At 42.6% G+C, this 23,414-nt stretch overlaps 1 long non-coding RNA gene across 2 annotated transcripts in view; it reads left to right on the top strand.

Moving 5' to 3' along the window:
• Positions 1-16,773: 16,773 nt before the first annotated feature.
• The window catches only part of LOC122235941, a 31,046-nt gene continuing 24,405 nt past the window's right edge, over positions 16,774-23,414 (top strand). The window contains exons 1-3 of one of the 2 annotated variants that reach the window (XR_006214085.1): positions 16,774-16,851; positions 17,622-17,715; positions 18,302-18,369. This is a non-coding gene — a long non-coding RNA (uncharacterized LOC122235941). Of the gene's footprint in view, positions 16,852-17,621; positions 17,716-18,301; positions 18,374-23,414 lie in introns of both variants that reach the window. The other variant, XR_006214084.1, reaches the window with a different exon arrangement.

Genomic DNA, 23,414 nt, shown 5'->3' with positions numbered 1-23,414 from the left:
TAACTCTGTGTTTACCCTTTTGAGGAACTATCAGTCTGTTTTTCAAAATGGCTACACCGTTTCACATTCCCATCAGCAATGAATGTGTAAAGGTTCCAGTTTTTCCACATTCTCATCAAAACTTGCTATTTTCCCTCTTTCTGCTCCTAGGCATCCTAATGGGCGTGAGGTAATATCTCATTGTGGTTTTGATTTGCATTTTCCTGATGTTTAATGATATTGGGTATCTTTTCATACACTTATTGGCCACTAGTATCTATTCAGACACTTTACCCTTTTTACATTGGGTTGTCTTGTTATATTCAGGTTGTAAGAGTACTTTACATATTCTAAATACAAGTCCCCTACCTGATAATATGATTTGCAAGTATTCTCTACCGTCCTGTGGATTTTCTTTTCGCTTGCTTGATGGCAAAGAACAAAAATGTCTAATTTTGATGATGTGATATTTATCTATTTTTTACTGTTGTTGCTTGTTCTTTTGGTGTCATATCTATGAAACCATGGCTTAATCCAAGATCTCAAAGATTTACACCTATGTTTTCTTCTAAGAGTTTGAGCTCTAGCTTCTCCAGTTTGAGCTAACTTTTGTATGAGATGTGAGGTGGGGCGTCCAACCTCATTCTTTTGCATGTGGCTCTCCAGTTGTCCCAGACTATTCTTTCTCCAGTGGATGGCCTTGGCACCCTTGTCAGAATCAACTGATTATAAATGTGAGGGTGTACTTCTGGACCTTCAATTCTATCTATTGAAATATATGTCTCTACTTATGCTAGTACCATATTGTCTTGATGACTATAGCTTTGTAGTAAGTTTTGAAATTGGGAAGTGTGAATCTTTCATCTTCACTTGTCTGTTTCAATATTGTTTTGATTATTTTGGGTCTCTTGAATTTCCAGAAGAATTTTAGGATCAGCTTGTTGATTTCTGAAAAAACAACAACTGGGATTTTGATAAGGATTGTGTTGCATCCAAGGTGTCCTGGGGAGTGTACAATATATATTTTTTAATGTTTTATTTATTTTTGAGAGAGAGACAGAGCATGAGCAGGGGAGGGGCAGAGAAAGAGGGAGACACAGAATCTGAAGCAGGCTCCAGGCTCTGAGCTGTCAGCACAGAGCCCAACATGGGGCTCGAACTCACGAACTGCAAAGTTATGACCTGAGCCGAAGTCGGACACTTAACCAACTGAGCCACCCAGGCACCCTGGGACTTGGTGGGGGGGCAGTGTCCATATTAAGTCTCTATTTGTTTAGATCTTCTTGAATTTCTTTCAACGGTATTTTGTAGTTTTCAGAGTATAGGTTTTATATGTCTTTATTAAATTTATTCCTAAGTATTTTGTTATTTTTGATGCTATTGTAAATAGAAATGGTTTCCTAATTTCATTTTCAGATTTTTTTTCATTGTGACTATATAGAAAACGTTTTTGTGTGTGTATTAATCTTGTATCCTGGGACCTTGATGAAATCATGTATTAGCTGTAATAGTTTCTTTGTGTGGATTCCTTAGGGTTTTCAGTAGATAAGATCACGGTCACCTGCCACCTGAAGGTTCTTAGGGATGACAACAACTGCACAATGTTAGGAATAAGCTGGAGGTGGATCTTCAATCCCTTCAAAATAGAGATGTGTTTTTCGCTGGAGGTTCTTCATTATTCCAGTTAGAAAGGATGAGTCCTCAATTACAAAATTCACCACTAATTCTTTACACATTACATTTCAATTAATGCAGCTGAGAAACACAGTTTTGTTTTCTGACCACAAGGGTTGCACTTATCCATCTATGAAAATACATGAGATCATGACTGCAAACAACTGTCAGTGTTTATCTTTTTCATTCAGAACGCAGCCTGATTTCATGGAAAGACCTCCTTGGATTTAGAATTGGAAGGCTGGTTTTTAGTCCAGCTCTGTCCATATAAGCAGTGCTGTTACAGGGTTATTGTTGAGAGTCCAGGGAGGGGCCAGCTGCTTCCTGGGGCTTTCTTCTGTAGGCTGGCTGTTTCCCCTATAGAGGATTGAGCCTTAGCGAGGTGGCAGTGCCCTGGACCAGAGGAGGCAGGGCCGGCTGTGCAGTTTCCTTGGGAAATACCTACCTCTTTTTAGTCACGGCATTTCCCTGGTTTCATCAGGGATAATTCCTGATGATAATTTTTCTTAGTCTAAAACTATTATTGGGGCACCTGGGTGACTCAGTCAGCTGAGCGTCCAACTTCGGCTCAGGTCATGATCTCATAGTCCATGAGTTCGGCCCCGCGTTGGGCCCTGTGCTGGCAGCTCAGAGCCTGCTTTGGATTCTGTGTCTCCCTCTATTTCTCTGCCCCTCCCTCACCCTCTCTCTCTCTCTCTCTCTCTCTCAAAAATAAAAAAAAATAAAAAAAGTTTTAAACTATTATGGCATTTCACCTCATTGAGGAAATCCTCTCAAGCTGAGAGTGGATCTGTTTTTGGTGAAGGTATTTCCAGACCTTCCCTGGCCTGGTACCTGTGGACTGAAGAAGATCTACAAAATGGATGGGAAAGTCACAATAGTGATCTGGAAGAACAAACAGGCTGTGGCCTTATCTTAATCACAGAGCCAAGGCTTGTCACCAGGATGGAGAACTGGCAGGGGAACTTCCATGCCTTATCATAAGGCTCATTGCTTTGGCTGCATCACTGCGTCCTTCCTTAATATGCAATTAAGGACTGAATTTATAGGAGACAAACAACATGTCAGTTTTATGATAGCCAAAGCCTATAATCTGAACATGTGTTTTCCCAGCTGGGCTCAATAGCGTAGTGGCAAGAACGTGGCCCTAAAGACAGTTTGTCCTTAGATTTTAAATCCTGGCTCCCTCTCTTAACAGCATGTGACCTTGGCAATTTACTTAGCCTTTCTATGCCCCTACTTCCTCATCTGTAAAGAGAGCAAATAGTAGTTCACAGAAATGATTGTGAGAATTGGAGAAAATATATACAGTCCTCACCATATGATAAGCACATAATACATTTTGGCTATTAGGTGCAGGAAGAGGAATATTCTTCTTCAAGGCATTTTGTTGATGAAGCTAAGAAAACTATTTCAAGTCCGTTCCAGTGGTGTTCAAACGAACAGTCACCAAGAATCACTTTTTTCAATGAAAATTCCCAGGCTCTACCCCCAGACTTTCCACTTCAGAAGTCAGTGGCAGGGCCCATGCGTCTGCATCTTTAATGACACCTGTACTCCATCCAGTATTCTGATTCAGGTGATCCATGGGCACTTTTTAAAATTACCTTTAACTTTTAAAATATTTTTTTAAATGTTTATTCACTTTTTTGAGAGACAGAGACAGAGTGTGAGCAGAGCAGGGGCAGAGAGAGAGGGAGACGCAGAATCCGAAGCAGGCTCCAGGCTCTGAACCGTCAGCACACAGCCCCATGCGGGGCCCGAACTCACAAACCATGAGATCATGACCTGAGCCCAAGTCGGACGCTCAACCGACTTTACCTTTAATTTTGATGTAACTTTAAGTTTACAGAAAAGTTGCAAAAACAGCACAAAGAACTCATATATGCTTTACAAAGATTCATCAATTTTTATTTTGCTACCTTTACACTATTACTCTCTTTTTTCCTCTATTTGTCTCTATCTAGAAAATTTTTCTCTAAATCATTTGATAGTGGGTTATATATCATACCTTTTTGACTCTTTAAAACTTCAGTGTGTATTTCCTAAAAAAAAGAATATTCTTGGGGCACCTGAGTGGCTCAGGTGGGTAAGCAACCGACTAAAGCTCAGGCCATGATCTCATGGTTCATGAGTTTGAGCCCCACATCGGGCTCTCTGCTATTGGTACAGAGCTGGCTTGTATCCTCTGTCTCCCTCTCTCACTGCCCCTCCCCAACAGCTCTCTCAAAAATAAATAAACATAAAAAAATTTTTTTTTGATGTTCTCTCTACGTAAGCACTGGTCAGTTAACAAATTCAGGAAATTTAACATTGATAAGATACTTTTATCTAATATACAATCCATATTCCAATTTTATCAATTGCCTCAATATGCCTTTTATCACAACTTTTTCTCCCCATACAGGATCCACTCCAGGGGCCACATACATATTGTATTTAGTGTGACATCTCTTTTGTCTCCTTCCACCTGGAACAGTGCCTGAGCCCATCTTTGTTTTTTTATGACATTGACATTTTTAAGCCAATTATTTTACAGAATATCCCTTATTGTGGGTTTGACTGATGTTTTCTAGTGATTAGATTTGGGTTATGTATTTTTGGCTAGAATCCTACATAGCTGATGTGTCCTTTTCAGAATATCTCCTCTAGAGGCGATACATGATACCCATTTGCTTCTTATTGGTGAGATAGACCACACTTACAGTAGCCACCTTCTGTTTCAAAGAGGCTTCAGAACCTAAAGTGGTCAGAGAAGGGATCAGGACTTTTACTGTTCTGAATTTTCTGATTGTGGGTTTGTTAAAGGGCTTATCTGTCCATTGCCTAGGAACTTCAGAAGATCATATATTAAACACACTGCTGTTACATTCAAAACCAAATCCTATCTTTATGTTTAAACTTATACAGTTCCCTACCTCTCCTTTCCATTTCTTTGATTTTTGTTGTTGTTGTTGTTGTTGTTTGTTTAAGTAAGCTCTATGCCCAACTTGGGGCTTGAACTCACGACCCTGAGATCAAGAGCCACGTGCTCTATCAACTGAGCCAGCCAGGCACTACTGCACCCATTTAACTCTGGATCATGACTTCTGTGTTAATGCAGGTAATCTATGTGATGTATCATTTAACATAACGGGACACACCCGTGCTGGTGATGGTAGTTTGAGGCTAGTAGAGATAAGTTAGTTTCTTGCATCACACGTTTTACAATGACATATCAGCTTCCTCTTCGATGGTGTGCTTGAAAGTGCTCACTTATCCTTCCATTACCTCTAAAACACACTTAGGCATGACCTCTAACTGCTGTTTTACTCTATTACTTATGCTTTCATGTAAAAATCCCTGGGCTGCTCCCTCAGTATATCTACTTCATTGTAGACAATATAATTCTCTTGGCATGCATGCATGCATGCATTCCTTCATTAATTCATTCGTTCATTCTACAAGTAGTTTGAAGACTAAGAAAGACTATGCTTTAAGTCTTTAAAAAGCTGGCATTTCTTGAGACCAGCTCCACGTCAGTCACCACGAAGTGCCTCACAGCCAGAGAGGAATCTCTTTGTTGCTACCACTTTACGGACAAAGAAACAGAATTAAATAACTTACTTGACACCAAGCCACTAAAAAGTGATAGAACTAGGATTTAATCCTAGGTCTAATAAGCTCTAAACATACTGTATATGGGCACCACCAATAGAATTGCAATGGTAGGGGCGCCTGGGTGGCTCAGTCGGTTAAGTTTCCGACTTCAGCTCAGGTCATGATCTCACAGCTCGTGAGTTCGAGCCCCGCATCGGACTCTGTGCTGACAGCTCAGAGCCTGCAGCCTGCTTCAGATTCTGTCTCCGGCTCTCTCTGCCCCTCCCCAGCTTGTGCTCTGTCTCTCTGTCTCTAAAATAAATAAACATTAAAAATTGTTTTTAAATAAAAAAAAAAATTTTTAAATGATAAAATTGCAATGGTAAAGATAGAATGAGCAAATGAAGTTCACAAATTTCAGAATGTCAGAATTAGGTATGCCTGTCAACATTGAAAGGGCAACTTCATGTCAGATGAGAGCATTACCTTCCAAAATGTCCAGGAAACTTAAGGAACTATTACCCCGCAGGACCCTTCAGGAGAAAACCAGAAGTATCATAAAAGATTCTTTTGAAAAATTTGAAAATAAAGTTGAAGTCTCAGTGTTCTTGCCCCGATCCCACCCACCCTCCTTCTTCCTTTCCCATAGGTTACTATTATTGTGTTTTTATACTTTGCATAAATGATGTCATTAAAAATATAAATAAATACAAATGTATGCAAAAATAGCATACTATATACAATAATGTACACTTGATGTTGCCACTAACCATGTTTTCAAGACCTAGCACTTCTTTTTAAAAAAAATTTTTTTTCCAACGTTTTTTATTTATTTTTGGGACAGAGAGAGACAGAGCATGAACGGGGGAGGGGCAGAGAGAGAGGGAGACACAGAATCAGAAACAGGCTCCAGGCTCCAAGCCATCAGCCCAGAGACCGACGCGGGGCTTGAACTCACGGACCGCGAGATCGTGACCTGGCGGAAGTCGGACGCTTAACCAACTGCGCCACCCAGGCGCCCCTCAAGACCTAGCACTTCTAGTAATCATGTAATCTAGTAATCGTGTAATCTAGTAATCATCTAACACACAATGTCTAAATATACATTTTAAATGCACTTATTTTTTTATGTTTATTTATTTTGAGAGAGAGTGAGAGAGAGAGCATGCATGCGTGCAGGGGTGGGGCAGAGAGAGAGGGAGAGGGAGAATCCCAAGTAGGCTCCATGCTGTCAGCACAGAGCCCGACGTGGGGCTCAATCTCACAATCCATGAGATCATGACCTGACCTAAAATCGAGAGTCAGATGCTTAACCAACTTAGCCACCCAGGCGCCCCAATGAATTTATTTTAATGACCATATAGTATGTGTATACCATGTGGAATGAATTCTCACATTTATTTATGTGTTCTCCTAATGAAACATATTTGGCTTATAATGGGTTCTCAGGGAACCTAAGATTGATTGAAAAATGCCTTTAATGTTTGAGATTAGCATTGTGAATAAAGCCCTAAAAGCCAAAGAGGATAAAAGTTGTCTGGAGTTGCATTTAGCATTAGGAAGACCGTTTGGCTTGAGCCTTAAGGTTTCAAAAAGACACACCTTATTTCAATAACTACTATGTATTAGGAAACAAGAGACAAATGTAAAGGAGAAGCTATATTAAATACTAATTAATGTTATATGTATTCTCATATGTGCACATTGTCCTTGTTTGTTTGTTTGTTTGTTTGTTTAATAAGCTTTATTTTTTAGAACAGGTTTAGGTTCACAGCAAAATTGAACCTATAACCTATAACCCCCCACCCCCTCACACATGCACAGCCTCCTACACTATTAATATCATGCACCAGAGTGGTACATTTGTTATAATCAATGAATGTATGCTGATACATCATTAATCATCCAAAGTCCATAGTTTATATTGGGGTTCACTTTTAGTGTTGTATATTCCATAGGTTTTGATAAATGTATGATGATACATATCCGCCACTGTGGTATCAGACAGAATAGTTTCACTGCCATAAAAATCCCCTGTTCTCTGCCTGTACATTCCTCCCTCTTCCCAAATCCTGGCATTCACTAATCTTTTCACTATGTCCATTGTTTTGCCTTTTCCAGAACGCCACATAATTGGAATCATACAGTATGTATGTAGCCTTTTCAGATTGGCTTCTTTCATTTAGTAATACCCATTTAAGTTTTCTCCATGTTTACATGACTTGATAGCTCATTTCTCTTTAAGTGCTGAATAATATTCCATAATTGTCTAGATGTACTACAGTTTGTTGATTCACCTACTGAAGGACATCGTGTGTCTTCCAAGTTAGGGCAATTATGAATAAAGTCTCTATAAATACCTGTGTGTAGGGTTTCCGGTGTACATACGTTTGCAACTGCTTTCAGTCAATACCAAGGAGCATGATCTCTGGATTGTATGGTGAGAATGTATTTAGTTTTAAGAAACTGTCAAACTGTCTTCCAAAGTGGCTGTGCCATTTTACATTCTTACCATCAGTGGATGAGAGTTTCTGTTTATCCCCATCCTCACCCGCGTTTGGTGCTGTCAGTGTTTTGGATTGTGGTACCTCTGATAGGTATTAGTGGCTGTCATTGTTTTAGTTTGCAAATCCATAATGCACATGATATTTAGTATATTTTCATATGCTTACTAACATCTGCATATCTACTTTGGTGAGATATCTGCTCCAGTCTTTTGCCCAATTTTTAATTTGGTTGTTTGTTTTCTTTTTGCTGAGTTTTAAAGTTCTTTGCATATTTTGGATAGCAATCTTTTATCAGATGTGTTGTTTGTAAATATTTTCTCCCAGTCTGGCTTGTCTTCTCTTTCTCTTTACATTGTCATTCACAGAGCATGAGTTTTTAGTTTTAAACATTTAAAAAAAATTTTTTAATGTTTTTATTTTTATTTTTGAGACAGAGAGACAGAGCATGAGCAAGGGAGGGGCAGTGAGAGAGGGAGACACAGAATCCAAAGCAGGCTCCAGGCTCTGAGCTGTCAGCACAGAGCCTGAGGTGGGGCTCTAACTCACAGACTGTGAGATCATGACCTGAGCTGAAGGCGGATGCTTAACTGACTAAGCCACCCAGGCACCCTGAGTTTTTAGTTTTAATGAGGTCCAGCGTATCAATTATTTTTTCAGGGATGGTGCCTTTGTGTTGTACCTGAAAAGTCATCGCCAAACCCAAGGTCATCTGGATTTTTTTTCCTATGTTATCTTCTAGAAATTTTATAACTTTGTGTTATACATATAGGTCTTCGATCTATTTTGAATTAATTTTTGTGAAGGGTGTAAGGTCTGTGTCTAGATTCACTTTTCTGTACCTAGATGTTCTGTTGTTCCACATTTATGGAAGAGACTATCTTTGTTCCATTGCATTGTCTTTATTCCTTTGTCAAAGATCAATGTATGTCTACTTGTATAGGGTGTCTATTTTGCTTCATTGATCTATCTCACTATTCTTTTACCAATACCACATTGTCTTGATTACTATAGCTTTATCATAAGCCTTGAAGTTGAGTAGTGCCAGTCTTCTGACTTTCTTCTTCTCCTTCAATATTGGGTTGATTATTCTGGGTCTTTTGCCTCTCTACATAAACTTTAGATTCAGATTGTTGATATTCATAAGATAACTTGCTGAGATTTTGATTGGGATTTTTTTTCTTGTCTAATTGCTTTGGCTAGGACTTCCTCTCTACTAAGCCACTTATCATCACCTATCCACTTTCCATCAACAATAAAATGTTGTTGACATCCCTCATTTGCTGTGGTCCCCATTCTTTTCTTTTTCTTTGTGGATTTGTATCTTTTTTAAATCCCCCCCCTTAACATTTTAGTGATATTTCAGAAGAAACAGAAATAAATAAATATGATTAATTCGTTAGGTTACCCAGAAGTGTATTTATTTTTCATATATCATCACTTTAAAAATTATGGCTAAGGGACCAAAAAAGCTGCAAGCTGTAGGGCTTCTTTCAACTTTTAGGTAGGTCTGATAGCTACAATCTTCATAAACTCTTCCTAGAGACAGAATCCCAAATGAATAATAGGTCTGACACAATATCCACATTTTCACATTTTTATGTACAAACACAAATTAGTGGATGATTATGTGCTTTGCAAAAGGATTTACTATGGGACATAGTTAGCTCCCCTAGGATATCTAGAGTAAAATTTTATGTGCAAAATCTCAATTTATAGCTAATGAGAATATAATCATTATATATAATATAGTGTACTTCTATCTTTCTGCTAGCCATGTCACTAAGCGTATTCTTTAATTTGGAAGCTGGAGTTTAGTAAATGGCGCCAACATTTAAATCACATTCTCATAGACCACAAAGAAGTGGAAACTGTAAAGAAGAGGACACACAGAGAGAAAACAGGCTTTGAGAAGGATTGGACAACAAGGTAGGATGACAGCCACAGGTGACAGAAGGCCATCTGAGTACCTGTACCTGCGGAAAGGTACCACTAAGATAATGTAAAAACAATGCTGAGTTCTCACTCATTGTAATGGAGATGGTAATGGAGAGATTAAGGGCAGGGAGGTGGGAGGTTGGAGCAAACAACTGTTGCAGACATGAACCTAGTGTCAAGGGCATGACTGTTGTGAAACCAAGAGTTTCCAAGTTATAAGATGTACTGGCTTTGAATAATGGGTTGTGTATCAAGAGTGTTCTAAATTAACAATAACGGCCAAGAGAGGCGACCTAGAGAATTGAAAGGGAAAAAAAGTAAAGAAAAAAGACTCAGTGAGGATCAGAAGGAAGGAATCTTTCCAAGTCGATTTCAGAATGTCAAAAATATTGATATTCCAAAAGAGGGGGAGAGGGAAGACATGTGGCCTAATTAACAAGGAAACAGTATATGTGATGACATCAGGGACAAACCAAACAAAAACATAGTGAAGAGGGCCTCATAAAGCATTAATATAATAACCAACGTATATTCAGCATTTACTACATAAGAAGCACAATGCTAAATATCATAGCATTATCACATTTAATCTTCACAGCAGCGCTATGAAGTAAGAACTGTTGCCTGATTGATAGATGAGGAAACTGAGGTTTTGTAACTTTAAATACTTGCTCAAGGTCTCATGAACTCAAGTCTGCCTGGCTCAAAGTTGGAGCATGTGTTTCTAATTCATAGCATCAGTAATAATTACTATTTCATAAATATCACTTATGTGTCAGGCACATTATATACTTATCTTTATTCCTCACTTCAGCTCTGAAGTAGATTTAAATAATCATGAAGTTTTAATAAGGTATCATGCCTTATTAAATATTAATGGTAGCCTTAAACCAGTCCTGTGAGGTAACTGTACAGATATTTATAGGATATTATCTTATCAATTATTAATAATATTTTGATGGAGATTTACATTCAAAAGTATGAAAAGCTGATATTGAATTCCCTCAAAAGCAAACCACCTTTAGCCTCTGTGTCCTCCTCCTCCTCCTCTTCCTCCCCAGTTCCTAGCACATCTTAGCTTACTCCTGTACCCAGTTCTAGCTGCTGCTCCTCACACCCAGGCTGGAGCCCATCCTAACTGAGGCCGGGAGTCTGTCTTAGTTTATTCCAGCTGCTATAACAGAGTACCATAACAGGGAAGTCCAAGATCAAGGTGCCAGCAGGCTCAGTGTCTGGTGAGAGCCTGCTTCCTGGTTCGTTGAAAAGCCATCTTTTCCCTGTGTCCTCACAGTGATGGGCAAGGTTGCTCTCTGGGATCTCTTTCATAAGAGCACTAATCCCATTTGTGAGAGTGGAGCCTAGAACCTCCCAAAGGTTCCACCTCCTAATACCGTCACATTAGGAATTTAGGATTTCAACATGAATTTGAGGGGTGGGGGGTGGGGAAGGACACAAACATTCAGTACATAGCAGGTTTCGGTATTTACAGGCTTAGCCTGTCCCCATAACCTCATCTCATGGAGTTCAGAAGTAAGTCTAGTCTCTAACACCTGGAGTCGGACTCCCTAATTATGGCTGCTGGGTAACCACTGCCCTGTTTCTTTAGTTTCTGGGAAGACCTGGGATTCAGTGTTCCTGAGGAATGCACAGAGGGTGATCGTGTTGATCTGTGAGGCACATGTCTCACTGCTTGGCCCTCGGCACACCTAGTCCTGAATTTTGACATGTATCCTGACCAGGACCTCGGTGCTGAGGCTGCAAATCAAAGGTCAGCGGGTTGGAACTATGCATTTCATGGCCAGGGTCACTGTTCTCCAGACTTTGAGTTGTTTTTTGCTGCAATCTCAATTTCATTTAGCTGTACTCCCTGCCCACCTCCAACCTACCTTCCAGTGCCAAGTTTTCTGAAATTGTGATTAAGGTAACTAGGCCTCATGGGCTTTGTGCCTTCTCTGCCCAGCCGGGCCCCTATCCAAAGCAGTATGCTGCAGCAAGGAAAGACCTGGAGACAGATTTTCCATAGCACTTGCTCAAGATGCTTAAACTTGAGGGTGTCTGTTAGCAGTGGGAGGTGTAGAGTATTCTAGGTGGGGAGAGAAAGCAGGTTGTCATAGAGAATTTTTTGCTGGTAACTTGTCTACTGTGATCTCAAAAGAAAGGTGTATGGGGCGGGGGGCTGGGTGGCTCAGTCGGTTAAGCGTCCAACTCTTGATTTTGGCTCATGATCTCATGGTTCGTGGATTTGAGCCCTGAACTAAGTGCAGGGCCTTCTTGAGATTCTCTCTCTCCCTCTCTCTCTTCCCCTTCCCTGCTCGTGCACGTGCATGTGTGTGTACTCTTTCTCTCTCAAAATAAATAAATGAATAGACTCAAATAAAAAAAAAAGAAAGGGATATGAATCTCCAAGACACAAGTATTTTGTTGTAAATTATTTACTCATTCTAAATGAATATTCACTTCCAGATCTAATTTTTAAATTTTTATTATTTTTCTAAAAGAAGGGCCCCCAAATTTTATAAGCTTCAAGCCCACAAAACCTGGATCTGCCTTTGGGAAGACTCATACCCAAGCCTCATCTCCAGAGACTGTGATTTCATTGATCTGGGGCAGTAGATCTCAGCTGAGGTAAAATTATCCCGCCATGTGGATATCTAGCAATGTCTAGAGACATTTTTGGTTATCACAACTGAGAATGGGGGAGGTTTGCTATTGGCATTAACAGATAAATGCCAGAGATGCTGCTAAAGATCCTACAAGGACAGGACCGCTCCACAACAAAAAATTATCTGACCAAAAATGTCAATGGTGTTGCTCTGAGCATTGGCGTTCTTCAAAATCTTCCCAATTAATTTGAATATGCAAATGGGGTTGAGAACAACAGTTCTAGAGATAACAATAGCTAACCTTTATTACTGAGTACTGTGTGCCAGCCACTGTTCTAAATGAATTAACTTATTTAGTCTCTGGAGTAAGCCTATGAAATAAGTACTATTACTATTCCCATTTTACAGCTGTGGAAACTGAGGTACACATATTAAAAACACATCCTAAAATTCAATCCCAGACAGTTGGGTTCCAAAGTCTGAGCAGTTGACTAGTATTGCACACCTGAGCCTCCTTGACTGACTTATTTCATCCAGCTAGAGCTCTCTAGGGGAAAAGGAGGGAGAGTGCCTGGTGGCTCCCATAGCCATAATCCTGCCTACCCCCAACACTCAGAAATGAAAAGGAGCAAAGGTCTCAAAGTAGATACAGCTGAGGAGGCAGGGGGTGGGGGCGGTCTAGATCCACTCTGAAGTTTATGTCAACAGAGAGCAGTTGGGGGTATGGGTATTTGTTCCAGTTTCTCACATATGCCTGTGCCTTGTTCAATTTGATGAAATTTCTTAAAATGAAAGTTTAATCTAGATATGGTAGACCCTTGCTCGGGTACGAAAAAAAAAAGGTGCCTTGGCCCATTAGACGGTAAATAAGTAATAGTAATTGTTGCTCCCATCACCATCTCTTGTACAGTAATGAGCTGTGTGGCAGTGTACCTTTCACAGATGGCCATATTTAATTGAAAGCCGGGTCCAGCAGCTGCCAGAAATGCTGGCTACCAGACTGGGAAAAGGGCTGCCAAATGAGAGGACTGCAGACAAGTTCTGTGGCAAAATGGTAGAAATATATAACGTGAAATGACTCTCTCTTTATTCACTGTTACAAAATGCTCAAGCAGAAAAGGAAAGTACCAGCACACTTGGACATTGTCGTTGAATTCCATAACACCGGGATGATGAAGACAGCTGCTGCCTTCAGGGCAGGGGCTGTGGTGGGGATAAGGCAAAAATGCAAGTATTTCTAAAATAAAACGGGCTATGGAAAGAGGGCTAGCCCATGCTTGGAAGAGAACGCCAAGCCCCACATGGGAACTACAGCGATGGCCAACTCCTTGATTTCAGCCCAGTGAGACCCTGAGCAGAGGATCTAATTGTGCCATGTTTGGACTTGTGATTTATAGAAACTGTGAGATAATAAATCTGCATCGTTGTGAACTGCTAAGTTTGTGATAATTTTATACACAATAACAGGAAACAAATACAATGCATTCTAATGGTTGATTTTTCAACGCCAAACCAACTTTACATTCCTGGCATGAGCCTTATTTGGTCATGATGTGTTGTCCTTTTATATACTGTTAGATTTGATTTGCTAAAATTTTGGTCAGAATTGTTTATATCTGTTTATGAGAGACATGGCTTGAAGTGAAAGTGAGAAGAAATTTGAAAGAGGAAGAAATGGAAGTAAGCTGAGAAAGGAAGACATGACAGATGGGAGAACAATGAGCAGAGGTGGGAAAATGTCGGAATAGGTTTTGAAAACAGTCCAGCAATTCATCTGGCTGGATAGCCACATACAGGAAGTCAAGTGGTGGGGAATGCAGCTGGAAACCTAGGGAAGAGAATGCACACTTAATTTGGGAGATGAAGTCAAAAGCCGCTGAAAGTCATTGTTGGACATAACGGGATGAGCGAGCCAGAAGCAGTGTGTCATTTGAAGTGTACCAAACAGAACCTAGAGAGCAGTAGGGAGGCCCTTGCAATCGTCTGGTTAGAGGTCACTAGAGCCTAAGCCTGCACGTGGTCAGGGGGAGGAGAGGAAGCAAGGGACAGAGGAGGAGATCCAGCCCAGATGTTAGATTATCTCCACCTCCTCTTTGGACACCTGAAGAACACCAGCAGGACTTATTCTATCAACTGGTGATTGGAACCGAGTGCTGAAGGCAAATCTGAAAACTACTGGTCGTCTGCAGGTTCAGCTCCCTGTGTTCCCGCTGGATCCAGGCCTGGCTGGTTGGCCCCAGACAGTACACAGCTATTAGCGGGGCACAGGAGGACTCCAAGCATCTGGTTTGAGTCTGATGTCTACTCTGGGATGGGAGGTGGTTCAGCTTAACAGAGGAAACGTGGGAGAGGGCCAAGGGGGTTCAGGGAGCAGAACTGTGCTCACTCAGTAGGGGCTTGAGGCATCTCTTTTGGGTTTGTGGTCGCAATGCGGGATCAGAAGCAGAAGCTGACAGGAAGGACCTTCCTGGAAGGAGCCATTGCCGGACCGGAAGCTTATCCCACCACAGAGGTTAGAAGGGAACGGAGAAGGCTTGAGGAAACATGGCATGTTGGACATTTATTCTTGGTCCTTTGCCTCACACCGGCTCCCCAGGTGTGTGAGAGGCCCTATATTCGTGAGTACACCGGGCAGTCGCCCACAATGTCCTCCTGGGAGTTGCCCCTCTAAATTCATTCTTCCTCCAAGAAGACAGCTTTTACTTTCACAGCAGAGGCAGGTGGCTCTAATGAGATGCTGGCATTCCCTGGGAGAGGATTAGTACGTCAGCGTACCTGACCATCTTGACAGGGGCACGGATATCTCTGGGAAGAGATAACGTAGTGCATGGGACGGACTGACGAGGGGAGGAGAGACTACATCTGAGACATTGGGCCAAGGAAGTGAGGATGGGTGTCGTGAGAGCACTGGGGTGGGTGGCATTGGCAACAGAAGGAGCCCCCAGTTCACAGCTTCGCTCCAGCCTCACCCTGTAGCTTCGTACAACTCTCCTCCACGTTCCCTTCTGTGGTGGCTTTCAGTTAGGTCCACTAATTCTTTGATCAACCACCGTTCAGTCGGCGAAGGGGGTTTGATTCTCTTCCCCTTGGTTATGGGCCAAACTTAGTGACTACTAATGGACAGCGTATGGCAAAAATAACTGTGTTACTTCCAGGACTAAGTCATAGGGCTTTCCTCTTGGTTGCTCTCTCTTGGGTCCGTTGCTCTGGGGGAAGCCAGCTGCCATGTCACGAGGAGAGGTCCACGTGTCATGGAGCAGGGACCTCCTGCCAACAGCTCTGTGAGTTCAGCCACCGTACGAGTGTACCCTCCAACCCCAGGCAAGCCTTAAAATGACTGCAGCCCCTGCCGACACCGGGCTAACCCTGAGTAGAACCCTCCTGCTAAGCTGCTCTCAAATTCCTGACCTAAAGAAACCGAGATAATATGCATTTGTTATTTTAAGCCACTGGACGTTGTAGTAACTTGTTATTCAGCAAGAGATGACTGTTACACCTTCCAGTATACAGTCTCAATCAGCTGCTTCAGCAAATATGATTCAGTGGCCCTTAGCATGGAAAGGCCTAGCAAATAAAGATTGTTGCGTGAGACCAATCTCTGTATTTTACACAGTTAAGGAAAACGAGGCCCTATCTGGAATAGGGGCTAGAGTGCTTTGCTTTGTTTAATTTTGCCTACTTGAAGTGATACTTTTGAACTGTGGCATGGAAAGTTGTATGTTGGAGTGTACCGATTTATGCACAGCCTGAGACAGAATTCATTATTCGGCTTATAAACACCAGCTTTTGGCCTTGCCTATGATGGAGAATTTAAAGGGGCATAACACCAGAATTATAAAGTGCGCCATGAGACACGCTGACTGGGGAGTAAATCCATGGAAAAGCTGTTTCCGTCAGCCTGGAGGTGTCTCAACGAGAGGATAAATCTCAAAACTGGTAACAATCCCCACCGACTCGCCAGGGTGGAGCAGTGTACCCTTTCTCCATCTATTCTGATCCCAGGAAGGTGGCTCTAGGTCCACTGACCTGACCCCCCACCCCGCCTGAAGAAGGGAAGAACAGTCTGGCTTGATAGGAACGAAAACGAGTGAAAACGGAAGGCACAGTCTGAGGAATTCTCGGATGCTCAGAATTCTCGGATGACCTGGACCAAACAGGGATAGCTAGGGCGGGATAATCAAGTCCATCAGGGCAGTCCGTGGACATATCTGAGAGGTCCCTGAGGGCAGCCCTCACCAGTGCTGTCAGGGGCTTCCTAACCTGAGCCCGTTGAACGTTGGAGCTAGAAGCGATTGAGAATTAGGACAGCAGCTCCGAAAGTGCTGGGGAAGGAGGCAATTGCGGACATCTCTTCTCTCACCTGCTCTCTTCTTCCCCAGCAGCTGGGAGCATGCGAGTCTATCACCTCTGCTCTTCTAAGGCAAGGGTAGGAGGCTGGCACAGACCCAGAGACCTCAACTTCCTCAGGCAGCTTTCCCTTTTCCCTGTTTCAGATGTGATCCCTCCACCTTCTGAGAGCTCACTCTACTGCACCTGTACCTGCCTTCCAGCACCATGGTGTCACATCACACTTGGTATTTTTTTTTAAGTTGTTCGTTTATTTATTTAAGTAATCTCTACACCCAACGTGGGCCTCCAACTCATGACCCTGAGATCAAGAGCCACATGCTTCTCCACCTGAGCCAGCCAGGCGCCCGCCGGATTTTGTGTTACTGTGTTATATTCCCTCATAGCGGATACTGTGGTGTGCCACCCAGATCCCCACCTCCGGGGCTGAGGAACAAATCCCCCCAACTTCTGGGGAGGTCGCCTGCCGAAAGCTCATCGCTGAGTCCCTCCCCAGGAATTTCCCTCCCCCGAAGGGAACCGTCTTGCCCGAGTATTCTCCCTCCCAGGAGGGGGAGGCCCACACCCAATGACATTCTACAAAGGCACATCTCCCTCGCCTCAATTCTGGACCTCTCTGAAGGGCCTTCTCACTTCAGAGCTTCCTATGGAATCACATTCCACTTCAGCTCCCTCTTCTAAGTGATTTTTAGTGGCAGTGTCTATAGCCTTATTGGAGCTGTGTTTCTGCTCTAATGGGTCCCAGTCAACTTTCCCAGCAAGAGGTTGTGAGGCAGGTCCTCCAGTGGGTTGGCATTTTACTCTTCCAACAACCTTCTGCTCTGCTTGATCAGCCTTGTAGCCACCCCTCCCCTCCCCCCGCCATGTTATAGCCGCCTTCCTAACCCCCTGGGGAATACCAGAGGACATCTGCGGCATTGGGTTCTAGATTACACAAATCCAGGAGGTCAAAGTTCTTAGCTGGGCTCCTTGTTAACATTTATTTTTGTATCCCCAGAATCTAGCACCAAGTCTGGCTCGAAAATGTTTGCATGAAAGAATGAATGGACAAAATGATGACTCTCACTCGCTGGGATGGTGAAAGCCCACAGGTGGGTTAATCTGGCAAGCATGTGCCTTTGGTCATTCTCTGCAGACAAGAAGCATCAGCCTGAGATCCTTAATTCTTCACCCAGAGCACAGCGACCTTTATAGATTTTTCTCTCCTGTACTTTTTCCCTTTCAAATGCAAACACCAACACCATGCTTCCAGGAGCGGAGGATTCCTACCCTGAATGACTCTATTATGTTTGAGCCCCACATCGGCACTAGAGCAGGTCACACAGAGCCCTCCCATTCTCCCAGGTGGGCCCTGCCCCCACCCCTGGGGTTTAGTTCCCATCAAAACCTCCCAGGAAAGGCCCATCTTCACCCCCAGTGCGGGCACTCTCTAAGCCAGGCTCGGCTGACAAAGGCCCCTCAGTTTTCCCTTTCCTAACCAAAGTGTCTAGGGTGACAACCCCCACTCTCCACCCCAGCCCCAGGGGAATTCATTCCGTATTCAGTTACGTTCGTATATTCATCAGATGAGACTCCTGTTCTGTAAATCCAGGAGATATTCATTTTTTTGATTGATTTAAAGTGACTGCCTATCTCTTCTCTGCTTAACTGATTTTAATTTCATTTCTTTTATTTCAGATCCATGATGCCCTCCTCATGGCTCATCTCACTGTTAACTTCTCGCTTCCTCTGGGGCCCCCAAAACAGTATGTAAGGATGGCTTTCCTTTTAAATGCTCAGTACTGTTGACCGCTCACGGGGCACAGCCTAGGCTACAAGGTAGCTAGCGAGCCACTGCTTTTTTTGTTGTTGGTTTCAGCTTTATTGATATATGGTTGAAGTACAACATTGGAAGTTTAGGGTGCACAGTGAGATGATTTGATACATGTAAATACTGTGACGTGATTACCACGAGATTAGTTAACTCATCTATCACCGGACACTATCGCCATTTTGTTGTTATGTTTGTAGTAAGAACATTTAAGATTTGGTCTCCTAGCAACTTTCAAATATAGAATACACTTTTGTTAACTAGAGTCACAATGCCATACAGTAGGTTTCCAGAACTTCTTCATCTCATGGCTAAAAGTTTGTGCCCTGACCTACATTTTCCCCATTCCCCAGCACCCCCACCATCGTACTCTGTTTCCATGAGTTTGGCTTTTTAGGATTCTACCTATAAATGAAAATATGCGGTATTTGTCTTTCTCTGTCTAGATTATTGCACTTAGCATAACACCCTCTAGGTTCATCCGGGTCACAAATGGCAAGATTTCCTTCTTTTTTATAACTGAGTGATATTTCAGTGTGTGTGTGTGTGTGTGTGTGTGTGTATGTGTGTATACAGTATCTTATTTATCCATTCATCCATAGACACTTAAAGCTGTTTTCATATCCTAGCTGTTGTTTTTTTAAGCTCTTTAAAACATTTTTTTCTGTTTATGTATTTTTGAGAGTGAGAGAGAGCGTGCATGCGTGCATGAGTAGGGGAGGGGCAGAGAGCAGGCTCCAGGCTCCACGCTGTCATCACAGAGCCCAACGCAGGGCTTGAACTCACAAACCGAGAGATCACCACCTGAGCCAAAGCCGGACACTTTGCCAACTGAGCCATTCAGGTGCCCCTCATAACCTGGCTATTATAAATAAAGCTACAATGAACATGAGAGAGAAGATATCTCTTCAACATAGTGATTTCATCTCCTTTGGATATATACCCAGAAGTAGGATGGCTGGACGATATGATATGGTACTTCTATTTTTAATTTCTTGAGGAGGCTTCACATTGCTTTCCATAGTGGTGGCACCAAGTAACATTCTCACCAACAGTGCTCCCTTTCCTCCAGATCCTCACCAGCACTTGCTATCCTAGTGAGCCAATTCTGATCCTTCTCTGCCCTTCCCTTTTCCCCAGTTACTGGCTCATTCAATAATCAAGTATGGAGCACCCACCAAGGTTCAGGTTCAGAGCCATCTGCTTGGGATACAGGATACATATGTCTTGGTGGACCCTACCTTCAAGAACCCACAGTGAGGGAGGCATGGAAGTGTGATGTGGTCAGGGCAATGAGGGAACAACCCATTTAAGAGGATGGAAGAGGATAGTGACCTTGGGAGGTTTCCTAAGGGAGGAGATACCCATTTGTCATAAAAGATTAGTAGGTGATGGCCTCATGGAGAGGAGAAGATGTGAATATCCATTTATGATTCGATCACTAAGTGTGTTTTGGGACCTGCCACCTACCAGGCAAAGTTCTAGGTGCTGGAGAGATAGCAATGAACAAAATAGAAAGTTCACACTCCTGGGAAGAAACAGACAATAAGCAACATAAATAAGTAAAATATATACTATGTCATAAGGTGATAAGAGTTATATAGAGGAAAATAAATCAGGGAAGGGGATTTAAGTATGCATGTGTGTAAGGGGGTGACTTTTAAAAATGGTAGTTTTGGGGCACTTGGGTGGCTCAGTTAGTTAAGCATCCTAATTCTTGATTTTGACTCAGGTCATGATTTGAAGTTCGTGGGTCTAAGCCCTGCATTGGGCCCCACACTGACAGCATGGAGCCTGCTTGGGATCCTCTCTCCCTCTCTCTCTGTCCCCCTCCCCCAAAATACATAAATAAACTTCAAACAAAATGGTAGTTTAAAATACGGTAGCTAGGGAATGCTACTCTATTTTTACCAATCCCTTTTGTCTTCATGGTGGTTTAAACTATTTGCAAAGTGCTCTTACATCTATTAGCTTATTCAGTTCTGAAAATAATCCCACAAAGGGGTAGGAAAAATTGGTCTCCTTGTCTCTGTTGCTCCCTGTATTTGTTTGCTAGGGCTGCTGTAAAAAGCACCACTTAGTGGCTTAAACAATAGAAATGTACTTTCTTATAGCTTTGGAGGCTGGAAGTCCGAGGTCACGGTGTGGGCTGGGTTGGCTCCTTCCGGGAGCTATGAGGGAAGCACTGCTCTGGGCCTCTCCCTTTGGCTTGTACATGGCTGCCTTCCTCTTGTATCTCTTAACCTAGTTGTCCCTCTATTTGTGTCTCTGTGTCCAGATTTCTTGTTGCTATGATGACTCCAGTCATATAGGATCAGGTCCCACCCTAATGCCCTGATTTCGACTTGATTACCTCTTTAAAGGCCCTATCTCCAAATCAGGCTACATTCTGAAGGACTGTGGGGTTAAGATCCAACACGTGAATTGTGATGGAGGTAGGAGGTGAGGGACACAGGTCAACCCATATCACTCCTCAAATTACTGACCTTTGCATTTCACAAGATACATGGAAGCTCTTATCGAGCTGGTTAGCTCGAGGCTAGAGGTACAAGACAGCCTACGCTATGCATGATCACTCTCAATTCATAAGCCTACTTACCTAAGACCATTTATCCAGGAGTGAAGTCACTTTACATGAAGGGTTCTACTTGACTCATTTGGAAAGCCAAAAAAAAATTTTTTTAAAGGACCCAACAGATCTAGGTTGAATTAGATTTTGATTCCGGGATCAGCCACCTCTTTTAACTCTGAGTAACCCTGAAAAATCCAGACTAAGCAGGGCCTTGAGTGAGCTGCTAAAGCTAAGAAAGCCAGCAGAAAGAACAAGAGAGAAAGGACTGATTAAAAGGGATATGAACCCAAGAAGGAAGGAGAATATTGAACAAAGGGGAAGTAAAGAGGTCAGGGAGCTGCAAACCCTCTGGTCACGTCAGAAATTATACCTCTTCGCTGGAGATTAAGTAACATACGCGAATGTATTTTGAAAGGTTGAAAGTGTTACAATTGTAAGGCATTCTCTTCTGAGGTAGAAAAACAGGGCATTGTCCCCTCTGGAGACTGGTACAGCCAGATTTTTCTGGCAGACTGCCTCCTAGTCTTGCCTTCATTTAATTTCTTCATCACAAATAGAATATCATAAATCTGGGAGTTGCCAGCATCCCTCGTCATTGCTTTGAGGAGGTTGCTCTTTTTAATTAACAAGTGTGAAAATTTCCAAGTCACGCTGACCTCCATGCTAACTTAACTGGGAGTGTCAGGTTGGAACACTCTGCTTTCTCCTGAGGTCCTGGCTTAACTCTTACTGTAGAAGTCAAGGGAGTTGGAATTAATGTCCCTGGCTCTCATATCTCACTCCTGCCTTGTCTAAGACCCCGGCAAATAGCAATTAGCTGTGTTGCAGAGCCTTGCTCCCAGTGATTCTCAAAAGCAACCCAAGGCACACCTGATGGACCTCAAACTGACCTGAGAAAGTTCACCTTCTCGTTAGTCCTTTGGGACAAACTATTTATAAATGCATATGATTGCTTTTATGTACATCTAAGACCTACTTAGTAATAGCATGCTAAGTGAATTATGAAAGGTTAATCTAATTTGGAATTCATAAACCAGAATCAACGAGCTACTAAATTCTATTGAGGATTCTAATTTAATATTCCACCAAGAAGTCTGGCTCTCAGAGAAAGTTCTGGTGGACCCTTGCCCACTTCCTCTGGATGGCGCTTTGTCATTACTCCATACTGCCCTGTGTGAGTTGAGGTCTTCAAATGCTGCCATTCTTGCTTCTAATTATAATTACTGTTAACTTTGCTTCATCATTATCAAGTTAGTTGTGATGTGTTTGGTTAAAGCGACTAGCGTTGCATAGTTGTTTCAACTGTATTTTTTGGCTTTTAATTTTCCAGTAATTAGACTCAAAGACCATCATGCGTTGCTGTTTGAATATGAATCATTTATGCCCTAATTGCTAAAGCATGTGTACACTTAATCTCCCAAAACATACTTTGTAATGGCCCCTCAATAGTATTCTTGAATTATTTTTCCATTAGTACATGGGAAAGGAAGAGATTGATTAGCTATGGACTACTTTCCCGGCTTAGAGTGGGCTCAAGGAGGAAAAAGACAAGATTGAAAACCACTGTTTTAGACTCTGGGAATAATCAACTAAATTTACTGCATGTTTTGCAAGTAGCTTGTAAATGGCACGTGCAAACTCATTTCCCTTGGTAAATGCCTGGGAAATAAATATCCACACTTACCTTTCTCCAACCGCTACTCGGCTGCAGGCTCACTGTGGCTGGAGCAGGAAGTACTGCCGTCCAACAGATCAGGCGGCAGAGTGGTGATCGGCAGTGGGGTGGGGCCGACTTCAGAGCAAAGGTTTCGGGGCAACTGTAAATATGATTGGCAGAGTCACAAACAACGCTGAGCTCTACAAACAGTGGCCACTGCTCGAAGCAATAAGTTTCTGTTCAAGTTTGTGATAATTGCTGGTTGCACATCAATGAATGGCCAGTGCCCGTACAAGTCCAAAGTGACTTGAGGAGACCACTCTGGGGTTAATCTGGGCATCCAAGTATTCGGAATCCCCCAAAGCTGGCCCCGGGCTGACTTGAGGCATAATCACTCCCCTGTCCATCCCACTGAATGTTACTTGTATCTACGTTATAGCGCTGTGTTCTGCTTTGCTTTGTAGTGGTTTATAAGGGTCTAACTTCCTTGCAGACTTTGTTTCTTTGGAGCAGGACCAAGTTTTACCCACCTTTAGGAGGCAGCTTGGCAGAGGGCCAGCAGCAGAGGGCCAGGGGATCAGAGAAACCTGGAGCGAATCTTGGCTCACCAGTGACTGACTAAATAAATGACTTATACAAGGAGTGATACCCAAAGGTGTTGCCAGTTTACATTTATGACTTAACCCAGAGACTAAAATAGTTTCAGATTACTTCCCTACCCGCTCTCATAAATAGATAGATGGCTGGCTGG

The sequence above is a fragment of the Panthera tigris genome, chromosome F3 (assembly GCF_018350195.1).
Source record: "Panthera tigris isolate Pti1 chromosome F3, P.tigris_Pti1_mat1.1, whole genome shotgun sequence".
In the NCBI taxonomy this organism is placed as follows: Eukaryota; Metazoa; Chordata; class Mammalia; order Carnivora; family Felidae; genus Panthera; species Panthera tigris.
The sequence above is the reverse complement of the archived record's forward strand: the minus strand, read 5'-3'. Positions and strand labels throughout refer to the sequence as shown.